The sequence below is a fragment of the Manis javanica genome, chromosome 10 (genome assembly GCF_040802235.1).
Source record: "Manis javanica isolate MJ-LG chromosome 10, MJ_LKY, whole genome shotgun sequence".
NCBI lineage: Eukaryota > Metazoa > Chordata > Mammalia > Pholidota > Manidae > Manis > Manis javanica.
This window is the reverse complement of record NC_133165.1, coordinates 107,265,174-107,278,616: the sequence shown is the minus strand read 5'-3', so window position 1 is coordinate 107,278,616 and position 13,443 is coordinate 107,265,174. Positions and strand designations below refer to the sequence as shown.

Genomic DNA, 13,443 nt, shown 5'->3' with positions numbered 1-13,443 from the left:
AGAGACCCCAGCTGATCCAAAATAAATATGTGACATGTGAAATAAATCTTTGCTTGTGGAGTCACTGAGATTTTTGGAATTGTTTGTTACTGCAGCTCAATGGTTTACCCTGACTGATGCAGTAAGGAAGATGGTAGGGTCTGAAAAGGGATTGCCTAGACTGGGTCTACCGACCACACAGAGGTGGGGGATGCAGAAAAGCCTGGGCTGATCTTTTAGCATGAAGTGATTTCACCTACTTATTTATGATCCATCAGTATCCTAAAATCTGGACAATCAGATTACCCCTCCTTTCTCTTGGAGGAGAAGTGAGGAAGGGGTATGAAGAGAAGTAGGCAGAGCGGAGTAGAATTCCTTCCGTCTTCCCTTTCCCGGTGTGACCCCTTGAGGTCCTTCGCTCTGCTTCCTGTAACACTACCATCCCTGCCCCATGTCTGCCACCATCTCCATACTGAGGACTCACCAATGTCTGTACTGGTCACACAGAACTCTCTCATGAGCTTCAGACCTATGAAATCAAGTGCTTATTAATACCACCACCTGTGGGTTTTATGGGCATCTAAAATACAACATGTCAAAAGATTTACTTGTGTCTTTCTCACCAAACTGGCTCTGTTTTCCCACGTTCCTCATTTTGGTTACATTTAACTGTCAACCAGGCACAAAGCATAGCAACCGTTCTTAATCTCATCTTCTCCTTTCATCTCTGCATGCAGTCAGTCGACACATCCTATGAATTCTCCCTCTAGAATTTAAATTCTTTGAACTCTGTCCTCCATCTCTCTTCCTGGTTAAGCCTCTCGTCACTTCTTGGTTAGATCATTACAATAACCTCTGACCAATTTCCTTCCAGATAATCGTCCACATAGTAGCCAGAGGCATATTTTTAAAATGCGACTCAGCTAGCTAATTCCTTGCATAAAAGTATTTAGTGGCTTCCCTTGCCTTAACTGTCAACCGTGACCAACAATGTCATTCCCTGTCACCTCCTGCCTATCCAGCCTCATCTCTTTCCAGTCCCTCTCCAGACTACAGTTTAGCCACCATGAACCATCGATGTGCCTCAAACCTGAAACCTTAATGAAAATGAAGCTCCCTGGGTTGGAGCTGTTTCACATACTGTATCCTGAGGATGGAACACTCCCCTGATACCTTCTTTAAAAGTTTTGTAAATTTAATTTTATTTTTCTTGCTGTAGTTTATTTTGGGGAAAATGTTTTATTTATTTGTAATGTATTTATGTTAATAGTAGACTTGGAAACTAATCTGGTTTCCAGCTTTATTGAGGTATGATTGACAAAATTATAATATATTTAAAATGTACAATGTAGTAATTTGAAATAGTTATCTGTTTTTTTTTGTTGAGAATGCCAAAGATCTATTCTGTTAGCAAATTTCAAGTATATAGTGCAGTATTATTTTAATGATGTATATCTTACAGTATTATTAACTATGCTCACCATACTGGACATTAGATCCTGAGAACTTACTCATCCTAGAACTGAAAATCTTTATCCTTCTTTGACCAGCATCTCCCCATTTCCACCACCCACAAGCCTTGGCAACCACTGACCTACTATCTGTTTTTATGAGTTCAACTTTCTTTTTTTTTAAGATTCCACATATATGTGGTTCCATACAGTATTTGTCTTTATCTGTCTGGCTCATCTCACTAAGCATAATGGTCCCCAGGTTCATTCATGTTGTTGTAGATGGCTGAATTTCCTCCTCTTTTAAGGCCAAATAATATTCCATGTGTGTGTGCACACATGCATGTGATTGCAAGTGTATATTTTCTTTATCCATTCACCTGTAGATAGAAATTCAGCCTGTTCCCATTTCTTGGCTATTGTGAACAATGCTGCAATGAACACAGGAGTGCAGGTATTTCTTTGAGATAGCCATTTCACTTCTTTTGGCATATTCCCAGGAGTGGGATTATTGGATCATATGGTAGTTCTGTTTTTAATATTTTGAGAAACCTCCATACTATTTTTCATAACATATGCCTCAATTTTACAGTCCTACCAATAGTGCAGAAGGGTTCCAATTTCTCTCCCTCCTTGTCAGATTTGTTACCTGTTTGATAATAGTCATCTTAACAGGTGTGAGGTGGTATCTCATGTTTTTGATTGCATCTCCCTGATAATTAGTGATGTAGAGCAACTTTTCGTGTATCTGTTGGCCATTTGTACATCTCTCTGGAAAAGTGTCTGTTCAGATCATTTACTCGCTTTTAAACCACGCTATTTATTGTTTTTTGCTTTTGAGTTATAAGAGGTCCTTACACATGTTGGAAGTTAATCTATTATCGGGTACATAGTTTACAAATCTTTTCTCCCATTCTGTAGGTCGCCTTTTCATTTTGTTGATTGTTTCCTTGCTGTGCAGAGAATTTTTAGTGTGATATACTCCCACTTGTGTATTTTTACTTTCATTATCTTTGTTTTTGATATCAAATCCAAAAAGTCATTTGTCAAGACTAAAGTCAAGGAGTGAGCTCCTTGAGGGGGCAGGAAAAGAGAGGAATTTTTTTAAATGGAATATTTAGTCTTAGGGAGAAGAGGAATATTTCTCCCATTGTTAAAAAAAGTTAAATGAGTTTCAGACGGCATCAGATGAAAATGAGATCATAGTGAGAGCAGGGGATTTGGGTGGTAGGTACTTCTGCCCCTTGGCTTATAATTCTTCTGTGAAGCAAGGAGATTATATACCAGAGTAGGGGAGGAACCTGGTGGCTGGAAGTGCAGGGATAGAAAGTTAGCAAAAATAAAGGACTTAAATTGTGAGCTGACTTTGGATATTAAGGACTGCTGGACTCCCCTGACAGTCTAGCTGAAGACTTGCCCGTTATCCTCTTTCAAACTATTATGCTGTTATATCCTGTAGCACCAGACGCCCTTAGTGGATTAACCCAGGGATAGGATCTTGTCAGGTATTGGAGATCAACAGGCAGGAATGAGGCTGAGGGTCATGTCACAAGAGTAACCACATCATTGATTTTAGGGCAGGTAGAGAAGGGAGTCAAAACAGAAGACGCCTCCAGTAGATTGGGGGAGATGGGGGAAATGAGGTGTTTAGGGAAGTAGAGGCCTCAGTAAGAAAGTGAGATCTGAAAGGATAAAAGGTTGGGATTTCAGTTAGATCAGATTTTGGGTTGTGTCAAAATCCAGGATACAGTCCTTCTTGTCTATTTTTGCTTTTGTAGCTTCTGTTTTTAGAGTTACATCTTAAGAAATTATTGTGTAGACCAATGTCATGAAGCTCTCCCCCAGAAGTTTTACAGTTTCATATCTTATGTTTAAATGTTTAATCCATTTTGAGTTGATTTTGGGGTATGGTATAAAATAAGCGTTCAATTTAATTCTCTTGCATGTAGAATTTTCTTGCATGTAGGTATCCAGTTTTCCTAACATCATTTGTTGAAGAGACTATCTTTTCCTTGTGTATTCTTGGTACCCTTTTTGAAGATTGGTTGACTGTGTATGTGTGGGTTTATTTCCGGGCTCTCTATTTGGTTCCATTGGTCTATATATCTGTTTTTATGCCAGAACCATACTTTTGTAATTACTGGAGTTTTGTAATATATTTTGAAATCAGGAAGTGTGATGCCTCCAGCTCTTTTTATTTTCTTTCTCAGGATTACTTTGGCTATGCAGATCTTCATGGTTCCAAATAAATCGTAGGATTATTTTTTCTATTTCTGTAAAAAATGCCACTGGATTTTTATAGGGATTGCATTGAATCTGTAGATTGCTCTGAGTTGTATGGACATTTTAACAATATTGTGTTGCAATCCATGAACATGGGATATCTTTCTCTATATTTGTGTCCTTAATTTACTTCATCAATATTATGTACTTTTCAGTGTACAAATCTTTCACCTCCTTGGTAAATTTATTCCTAAGTATTTTATTCTTTTTGAATCTATTATAAATTGAATTTTCTTAATTTCATTTTCAGATGGTTTGTTGTTAGTTCATAGGAACAACTGATTTTTCTTTGTTGATTTTGTATCCTGTAACTGAATTCATTTATCAATTCAAATAGGTTTTTTCTGGCATTTTTAGGGTTTTCAGTATATAAGATCATGTTAACTGCAAACAGAGACTTTAGTAATGCTTTCTTTCCCTGTTTCAATTCCACTCTTCTCCAACACTCAGCTGATGTGTCCCTCCTTCAGGAACCTTTCTTGTATCCTAGGAGACTCAGGTATGGGCCCCTCCTCTGGTTCCCATGCCATCCCATACTTTCTTCTTCTACAATACTGATCATATCATGTTATACTGGTCTTGTTACATGACAGACACCCCTTACAGGTAGAAGGCTTTTAAATCTAGAGACTATCTTATTCAGGAACAGTAACTCCTAGAGAGTTGACATGATACTGGGGGAAGAGCCTGGGCTTTGACATTAGAGGGACTGTAGTTCAAATCTTGCCTGTCAATTCTGAGGTGTGATTATGAGAATCAAATGAGACAGTAATTGTAAAATGCCTCATAGAGTGTCTTGCATTTAGCATGCATTCAGTAAATGGTCATTATTGTTATTCCTGCCTATGATCCTTGGAAAACCACTTAATGTTTTTATTGGAGGTTTGTTTTCTTTATCTGTAAGATAAGGATAATAATGTATCTAATCAAGCAAACATATGATTCTGATTCCTCTTTTTCAGTTTTTCTATTCTAGAATATCCACCTGTGTGTGTGTGTGTGTGTGTGTGTGTGTGTGCATGTGTGTTTTCTCTCAAACATCATTTCTTCATTAATATTCCCTCCTGTTTCCTTATGGGAGGACATGCATATATAGAACCACTGGTGCTGGTCTGGTTTTAGATCCTGGCTCCAATCTGATGGCATCAGAGAGTAAGAATTTTCCAACATGCTCCACCTATTTAGATCTAAGAAATTTCTCAGCCAGTCCAAGTTATTTACCCACATGCCTTTTATTCTGTGTTTTCTGAGTAAGGGCTTAGTTTCCTACTTCATGGTGGCTGTAATGGGACCAGTGACTCTCCCAAAACAGGTTACCTTCTCAGGTTGAGAGACTTGAGATGGTATAGGACAGATTTTATATAATTAAGTACTGTGATCCCATGTCATTAAGAAAGCTGACAGCAGAGGATGCTTTAGTCAAGTTAATCTCAAAATTTTAACTATGCAATATTCAATTATACTAGAGTATAGATTAGGGTTGTCCAATAGAACTTTCTACAGTGATTGAAATATTCTAAAATCTGTTGTGCTCTATATGGCAGGCACAGCCTTCCAGTACAGCAGCCACTGACCACATGTGGTTACTGAACACATGAAATGTGGCTAGTGTACTAAGGAACTGAATTTTTAATTTTGTGAAATTTAATTTAATTTAAAGTTAAAGTTAATCAGCTGTAGGTGGCTAGTGACTACTCTATTAGAAGGGGTAATATTTAAAACCCCTATGTCCGTTATTCAGACTCATCAGTATTTTCATCTGTGTTTCAGACTTTTTAGAAAGAAAAAAAACATTACAGATGCAGTTAACATTTCCCTATAAACACCATTTACATCCCCCCATTTCATTTACATCCCTTCCTCACCAGTTATAATTACTCTTCTGGGCACAGTTAACATTTCCATGCACATTTGTATACTTGTACTATATACCATAAGATGTTGATATGTTTTGTATATTTTTAAACTTTGCTTATGTCATCCTTTACATAATCTTCCGAAAACTTATTTTTTCCCAAATGCCCTTGGAATTCACCTATTTTGATGTAAGTCATGCTAGTTCATTCCCTTTGCCTCCTGCCATCTACTGCCATAAATGAACACATCAGGATTGATTTATCTGTGCTCTGCAAATAGACAATTCAGCTGAATTTTTCACAGTTACAAGTAATCTTTCAGTGAACAGTCTTGTGAATGCCCCCATGCGTCTGAGGGATTCTCTACATGTAGGAGTGGGGCATAGTTGGGTCAAAGGGTATGTGCATCTTCCACTTTTCAAGGTGCTGCCAAGCTGCTCCCCAAAGGCTTATCCCTATGCACACTCCCACCAGCAGTGTGTGACTGTGGCTACTACTTCACATCTGGGAGTTTCCAGAAAAAAATGTGTACCTGGACACCTCCACATATCTGCCTCCAGTCATGCACAGATGTTCTGCCCCCCAGATTGTCTCCTACCCCAGTCAAAACTTTGTCCAACTCAGTTTTGTATGAGAAACTGAGGGTTGTCTATGGACTTTCCCCAGAGTCTGTATTCTTTTGTTATATTAGGAAAGCCTCTCTCATTCATTGCTGAGACCCTCCATCCCTTCTTTTCTCCTGTCTGTACCCCCTGATTCTCTTTTCCTTCCCATTCACAAATGCGGCAAACACAGACATTTAAAATGTCCGTGGAAAGAAATGAAAGGCACAGCTGTTTTCTCAAGGAGCTCCCAGGTGGGTGCACACACAGGCTGCAGGTGCTGAAAGATGGAAGCATAGAGTCCATGGCAGCCTGAGTATCAGGAAGGGCTTTCTCTTAAAACATCACATCGGAGCTGAATAGAACAGGGTCTGGACAAAGAAACAGGCAGGCAGCCTTTCCAGTAGAAGTTCTTGGACAGATGCAGGGCATCCTGTGAGAACTGCAGGTTGTTAAGTTCCCCCAGAGCGCAGTTAGTGAGGGCAACGATCTGCCATTAGCAGTTGGTAGCTGTTGTTTCTGTCTGCGAACAATCATTTCCTTTCCCTTCTAATATTATCTCCCCCCATCTGTCTTTTGGCAGGACTGTCTTTCCCAATTCCATACGGTTTTGGGGAGCTAGCCAATCACAGCCTTCTTCCACCCACATGACCCAGCCTGACCAATCATAGCTCTCCAACTGCTTGGTTCAAGGATCGGGTACGTGTCTTAAATGGACCATTCAAGGTTCTCCTCTGAGCCTTAAATAAAGACAAAGAGAAGGAATAGTTCTTTCAGTAGAAAGGAGACAAGGATTTTACTTCTAGATTTATCATAGGACATTCAGGTAAAGAGGTGAAATAGGATGTTGAATATATGAGTTTGGAGAAATGTTCTGTCCTGAAGATGTGGGTTTGGGGACCATTTATGAGATTGCTTCCTTTCTCTAATCCCTTACATCAGGACTAAGTTCTTAAAGCTCTGCCTCCAAAATTGGTCTTGAATTTATTCATTTTTCTCCATTTCCACAAATGTACCGGGTGCAGCTCACTGTCCTCTCTCATCTGGACCATAGCACTGACCACTCCTATCATCCCCCTGTATCTCCTTTTTCCTCTATAGAATATATTCTCCACACAACAGAGTGAAATTTTTTTAAAGGAAAGTTGGTCAAGTGACTCCCCTTTTCATTTTCCCAACAGTTTCCCATCAAACACAGAATGAAGTTCAACTTCCAAGTGTGGTTTACAAGGCCCACGTTTACAAGGCAGACTTTCTGGTCTCTGCCCTCTAACATCCTCTTAGAGCACATTTGGTCTTCATCAACTGATTCATTCATTCAACAAATATTTATGTAGTGCCTACTACTTTCTAGGCAATGGGGATACAACAATAAACTAGATAGACTAGGTCCCTATCCTGTTAGAGCCTACCTTTCAGGGGATAGGGACAGAAAATAATCAATAACACATAAACAAGACACTTTCACACAGTGATCAATATTTGTGAAGACAATAAAATAGAATGATATCAGAAGAGAGTGGCTGGTATTGGATTAAGTGGGTGACACTTTGTGTGGGTGGCTTTCTTTTTCTTTTTTTCTCTAAATGAAGGGGCCAGGAGGTTAGGAAAAATAAGTAAAATGATCTGATTTATATTTTAAATCATTTTTCTGGCTATTATTTTAAAATATACTGTAGGGGTCAAGGGCAGAAAGAAGGAGAACCAGTTTGGAGGTTCTTGAAAGAATTGAGGCAAGGGAGGATGGTCACTTCATTCTTAACAAAAGATTTGTTTCTACACCAGTACCTTTGCATTTGAGTGGAGCCCTTCGTTCTCAGATCTCCTCATGGCTGCCCAAGTCTTGACATTCATGACCCAACTCAATGCCATCTTCTCCATGAGGATTCCCTCACCATCCCATCTAATTTAGCTATAACTATAGTTTCCCTCTGCTTAATGAGATGCCCAAAGTGGGACCTTTGGGCCTGGGGTTGGGGTAGGTATCTATCTCCAGGAGGGGGAGGGGCACTAATTAGAGCATTCATGTCCTAACCCCTTCCCCAAGCTCCCGCCCACTGTGAAGTGTGAGGGGCTGTCTCCATGGCAGTGCTCTGGAATGCTCAGATCTCACTTTCAGTAACCAGAGGTGAAAGATTAATGATAGAAATTAAAATAAAATCTGGAAACCAACAGGTAGCCAGAAACAGGCCATTTCTTCAAAGGCCAAAGTGAAGCTAAATGCCATGAAAAGATCTTTCTCTCCACATCTCAGTTTTTTTCATCTGTAGTATGAGGCTATTTTGGAGGCTTGAGAGACCTGTTTTTTGGAGCTCTGCCCGCCTCATGCCCAGTGTTGGAGGCATCAAGCCACTCCATTCACTTCTGGAGTGTGGTGCTGGCACAGGCAGAGGGGAGAGTGGTGACCATTAGCTGGGTGAATCCACTTCTGCATTCAGTGACTCCAGAGACTTCACCAGAGACTCAACAGCAAGCCTGGAGGAGAACAGGAAGGCCAAGGAGGCTCATTAAAAGCTCCTGGATTAATCGCTGGAGGGAGGAGGAGAAGTGGGGATGCACTCAGGAGTTGTTACCCAGCTGCAGATTGCTTTTCAGGCTCAAAATTGGCTCTAAGGAGAGACCTATTGGACATGACGTGCTACCCCCAGTCACCACCCAGACTGTCACTTGAGGCTCTGAGGAAATCAGGGTGGAGGCAGGGAAGAGATTGTGTGTGGAGATGCCCACTGATGGCAGAGCAGAAAGTGAGCATTATCTGAACCGTTCCACAGAGCTGAGGGAGGCTTCAGTGTGATCTCTGTGCATCTAAAGAGGCCAGAAACGATGGTGCCTTCGGTCTGTCTGCCAGAGTTTTGTCCCAGACCCAGATTTCATCAGGAGGGACAGTTGTCTCTGCCCTTGTAGCAGCTACAGGTGTAGGACTGGAGGTACCTGGGGGGTGAGGCTGGGTGTCTGGGAGGCATTGAATCACCTGCTTCAGCCTTCTCCTCACCTGCTATGCTGGCCCAGACTTGCAGACAGGCTTCCTGCTTCTCTTTCCTATTGAACACCTCACTTCTCAGCTGCGGTTGGAGCTCTGAGCTGTGTCCTCACTCACAGCCTCCTGGCTCCTTCCTCTCCTTTTACCTCTTAGCAGCCCCTTGGCATCCTGGTCCTGTTGCTGGAACCCCTCTGACGACTCACACACAGATTACAGACGCGACATGGTCCTGCCTCTGAGCATCACGCATGCACGGGGTCTGACCCGTTGGACTAGGCTGGTGCGATGGGCTGGCCCATAGGAGCCATGACGGCAACTCCACACCCCCTGCTGCCTAGGCCTGGCTTTCACCCCCATGCCTTGCTGCCGAGTCCTCCCAATCTGTGACCTGACCGTCACAAGTCAGGACTATGAGAACCATTCTGGACCAGGAACGAGGGCCCCATGGGGAAAAAAACAAGGTCATCAGCCCCAGGGGGTCACAGCCCCCTGGAGACTGACACGTTACCAGTGACCAGAGTAGGGCAGGTAGAAACACAGGTCCTGGGACTGCGTGGAGAAGGTGGGAAGCAGAGAGTGGTCAGTCCCGGTCGGGGCAGCACGACCCCTGCTCCCCCTGGACCCCGCCCTCCCCACTCTTCCTCCCCTGCGCCTCGCTGCGGGTGCTGCTGACTGGGCACGTCCGGCCAGGTCCACTCCCCCAGGGTCTGCGTGGGTCCCTCCTTCATCTCGCTCAGGTCTCCGCTGGAGTGTCAATCCTGTCCCCTCTATCCTGCCTGTCCTCCACCTGGGCTCTTCCTGTCGCCGCACACTGCTTATTCTTCGGAGCGCTCATCACCATCGACACATTATGGGTGCTTATTTGTCTGCTTATATGCTTCCATTCTGCCTCCTCCATCTAGAAGGTGAGCCCCCACACGGCAGGGATTTAATATTTCCACTGATGACTCCCCAGCCCTCGGAGGCCACTAGGCACGTAGTACATGCTAATTGTTGCGATTAAATGAATGGGTGAGTGAGACACAAGGTTTCCAGCAGATAGGCGGTGGGCTGACCCTGAAGGATGGGCGCTCAAAGGATCCGAACCCAGGTTGGTGCCCAAAACAATTAGATCTCACATCCCTTGGGTCAGCTCACTCCTGCCCCGCAAAGGACTGCAGCTTCCAGCATGAATCTTCCTGTTTGGCCAATTCCACAACTCCCCACAAGGCCTCGACCACCCCCGGTAGCCAGGGTGCTTGCGAATTAATGGGGTGAATTTTTAAGCAACCCTAACCTCTCAGAGGCGATCAGCAGTCCTATCATGGGAGGAGGTTTTCCCAGGTCTCTAGTAAGGCAGCCTTAACCATCACGTAAAATTCATCATAAAAGCCCAAAGGGGATGGTAAGAGGACGTCTCCATTTGAAAACTCTGATTATTCATTTGCCAGTGCGAGCAGGCACTGAGACACGGGGAACATTTTTGCTTATTTTTTTGTGGTTCGGTGTTTGTTCTTGGGATGGTGTTGTTATTTTTCTTCCAAAGACTGATTGGAACCTGCTCAACAAGTGGGGTGCATTTGTTCGCTTAGGATTTACATCACAGAACAGGCAGAGGTGGAACCTTGCAGGTTTCCTTTTCCAAAGCATGTGGGAAGGTGGATGGAAAGGAAGCCTTAGGAAGCCATAATTTCTTTCTGAGTTGGCAAATAGGTGGGTGTGAGTGGATCCATATCTGAAAGTGACAAAGGCCAGATCATTCCTTTCAGTTACATTCCCTGAAAAGTCTTCACATTCTGCTCAGATAGGCCAATGGGAATTCTCTCTAGAGGATACCCTGAAAAATGTCCTTCCTTCCTATTTGCATAGTCATAAGTAACAATACTTACTGAGCTCTTACTAGGTACCAGGCATTGTTCTGAGAATGTTAGTTGCACTGTTTCGTTTAATCCTCACAAAAACCTTATTCAATAAGTAGTTTTACTATCCTCACATAACAGATAAAGAAATTGAGGCATACAGAGGTTAACTTGCCCACCATCAGTTATTAAATGGTGGAGCTAGGTATAGAGACCAGAGACACTGGATCCAAAGCTATGTTAACTATATCAAGGTATTAATATTAATGTTAACATATTAATACTTATTATTACTAATAGATGAATTGATTAATAAACATGTTAGTGAACAGATACTTAAACTTATAGATCATTATTGCGGTGGAGTCGGCTGTTGGTCTCCTGATCCATTTTCTTTTGTAATTCCTGGCTGTTCAGCTCAGACTACACTTCCCAGAATGCCTTAAAGAGAGATGTTGTCATGTGAGCAGACAGAGCAGCGGAGCAAGAGTGGGAGTCACATGTCCAACTTCTGAATTGCTTGGTTAGTAAGAAGCATGGGTCCTGGGCTTTGCCAGTTTCTTCCCACTGAGTTCATGACTGGGTGACTTTGGACGCCCCCGGCTGAGGGCAGAGCTGCACCCCAATCCCACTCAGCCTGGTTCCCATGAGGATTTCATGGAGCAGAAGCGGCCAGCCTGCCCTACTCTGTCATGTGAGAGAGTCACGCCATCCTTGGCTCTTCCAGTGAGTGAAATTTTGAGTTTTTTTGTTATGGAAGCCTAGCTCTTACTCCAAATAAAATAGTGATTTCCCCCTCCCTCCACCCCTTCATAGAATCCAAAAGTCTTTGCCTGTAAAGGTAATCCAGACTAACTTTTGAATCTTAAGACCCCATAAAAAAAAATCTCTTGAAGACATTTACTTTAAGGGCTAAGTTACTTGGGCTTACTTTCTATTGAGTCAGCCCACTCTATCTTTAAAAGTTCTACATTAAAACATTATTAAATTTTAAATTTCAAGGTAAAACTATATCACAGTAATTCCCAGGCAGGGTTCCATTCCCCTTAAGGTCACATAAAGCAACTGTGATTCCCCTTCCTACATCAAGAGCCTTCCTTTATTTATTTATTTATTTATTTATTTATTTATTTATTTATTTTGGTGTCATTAATGTACAGTTACTTAAACAACATTATGGTTACTAGACTCCCCGCCCCCCCCATCATCAAGTCCCCACCACATACCCCATTACAGTCACTGTCCATCAGTGTTCTAAGATGCTATAGAATCATTACTTGTCTTCTCTGTATATACTGCCTTTCCCATGTCCCCCACCCCACTACATTATGTGTGCTAATTGTAATGCCCCTTTTCCCCCTTATCCCTCCCTTCTCACCCATCCTCCCCAGTCCCTTTCCCTTTGGTAACTGTTAGTCCATTCTTGGGTTCTGTGAGTCTGATGCTGTTCTGTTCCTTCAGTTTTTGCTTTGTTCTTATGCTCCACAGATGAGTGAAATCATTTGGTATTTGTCTTTCTCCACCTGGCTTATTTCACTGAGCATAATACCCTCTAGCTCCATCCATGCTGTTGGAAATGGTAGGATTTTTTTTTCTTCTTATGGCTGAATAATATTCCATTGTGTATATGTACCACATCTTCTTTATCCATTCATCTACTGATGGACACTTAGGTTGCTTCCATTTCTTGGCTATTGTAAATAGTGCAGCGATAAACATAGGGCAAGAGCCTTCCATTTTCTGAAGACAAAGGTCATGCCCCATGAGCGCTCTTCTGAGCAGAATGTTCTGCATTCCTTCATCATTCTTCTTAGAACAGTGTTTTGAGATCCAGGTACCAAATCTCTACCACACTCCAGGGTGCTGTAGTCCTCAAAGTGTAGTGACACAGGACAAATCCCAACCTTGCATGTGTTTTGCTCAGCTTGGAGAACAGGATGGCTATTCTTATCTCATTTCTATTCTTATATTCATTCATCTTGATATGAAATCAGCAAACATTTATCCAGCTTTCTCTGTGTTCTAGGATGCTCAAAGCTTGTAGGCATGGCTTCAACATATGCTTAGTGTGGCCGATTTACTCTGAGCCTCATGTGGCTGCTCTGCCTTATTCTGTTCACTGTCCTGTGTGGACAAGGTGCAGCTGGTTTTTGGACACAAGTGTAGGGCCTGATGAATATCCCTGTGCAATTCCATACAATGGCATTTAACCCCCACACCGTCCAATCGGACTGTCCCTGCTTGATTCCTTTATCCAATATTTCCTCCTAGGAAATTGATGGAAAGGTAGATGCAGTTTTGACAGAGAACCTCTAAAGAATAATTAGCTTTAGTTTGTCCTCCACAAACCTCGTCATTTATCCCCAATCTAGTGTTTAGTTTCTGTGCATGAAAAAAAATGGTATTTTTAATACCAGAGAGGAAGATTTGCTTGACTTTGAGAACTACATTACC

General features: G+C 42.3%; 1 long non-coding RNA gene across 3 annotated transcripts in view; it reads left to right on the top strand.

The window, feature by feature from the left end:
* Positions 1-13,443, top strand: part of LOC108392861 (uncharacterized) — a 107,107-nt gene that overhangs the window by 52,635 nt on the left and 41,029 nt on the right. The window lies entirely within an intron of this gene.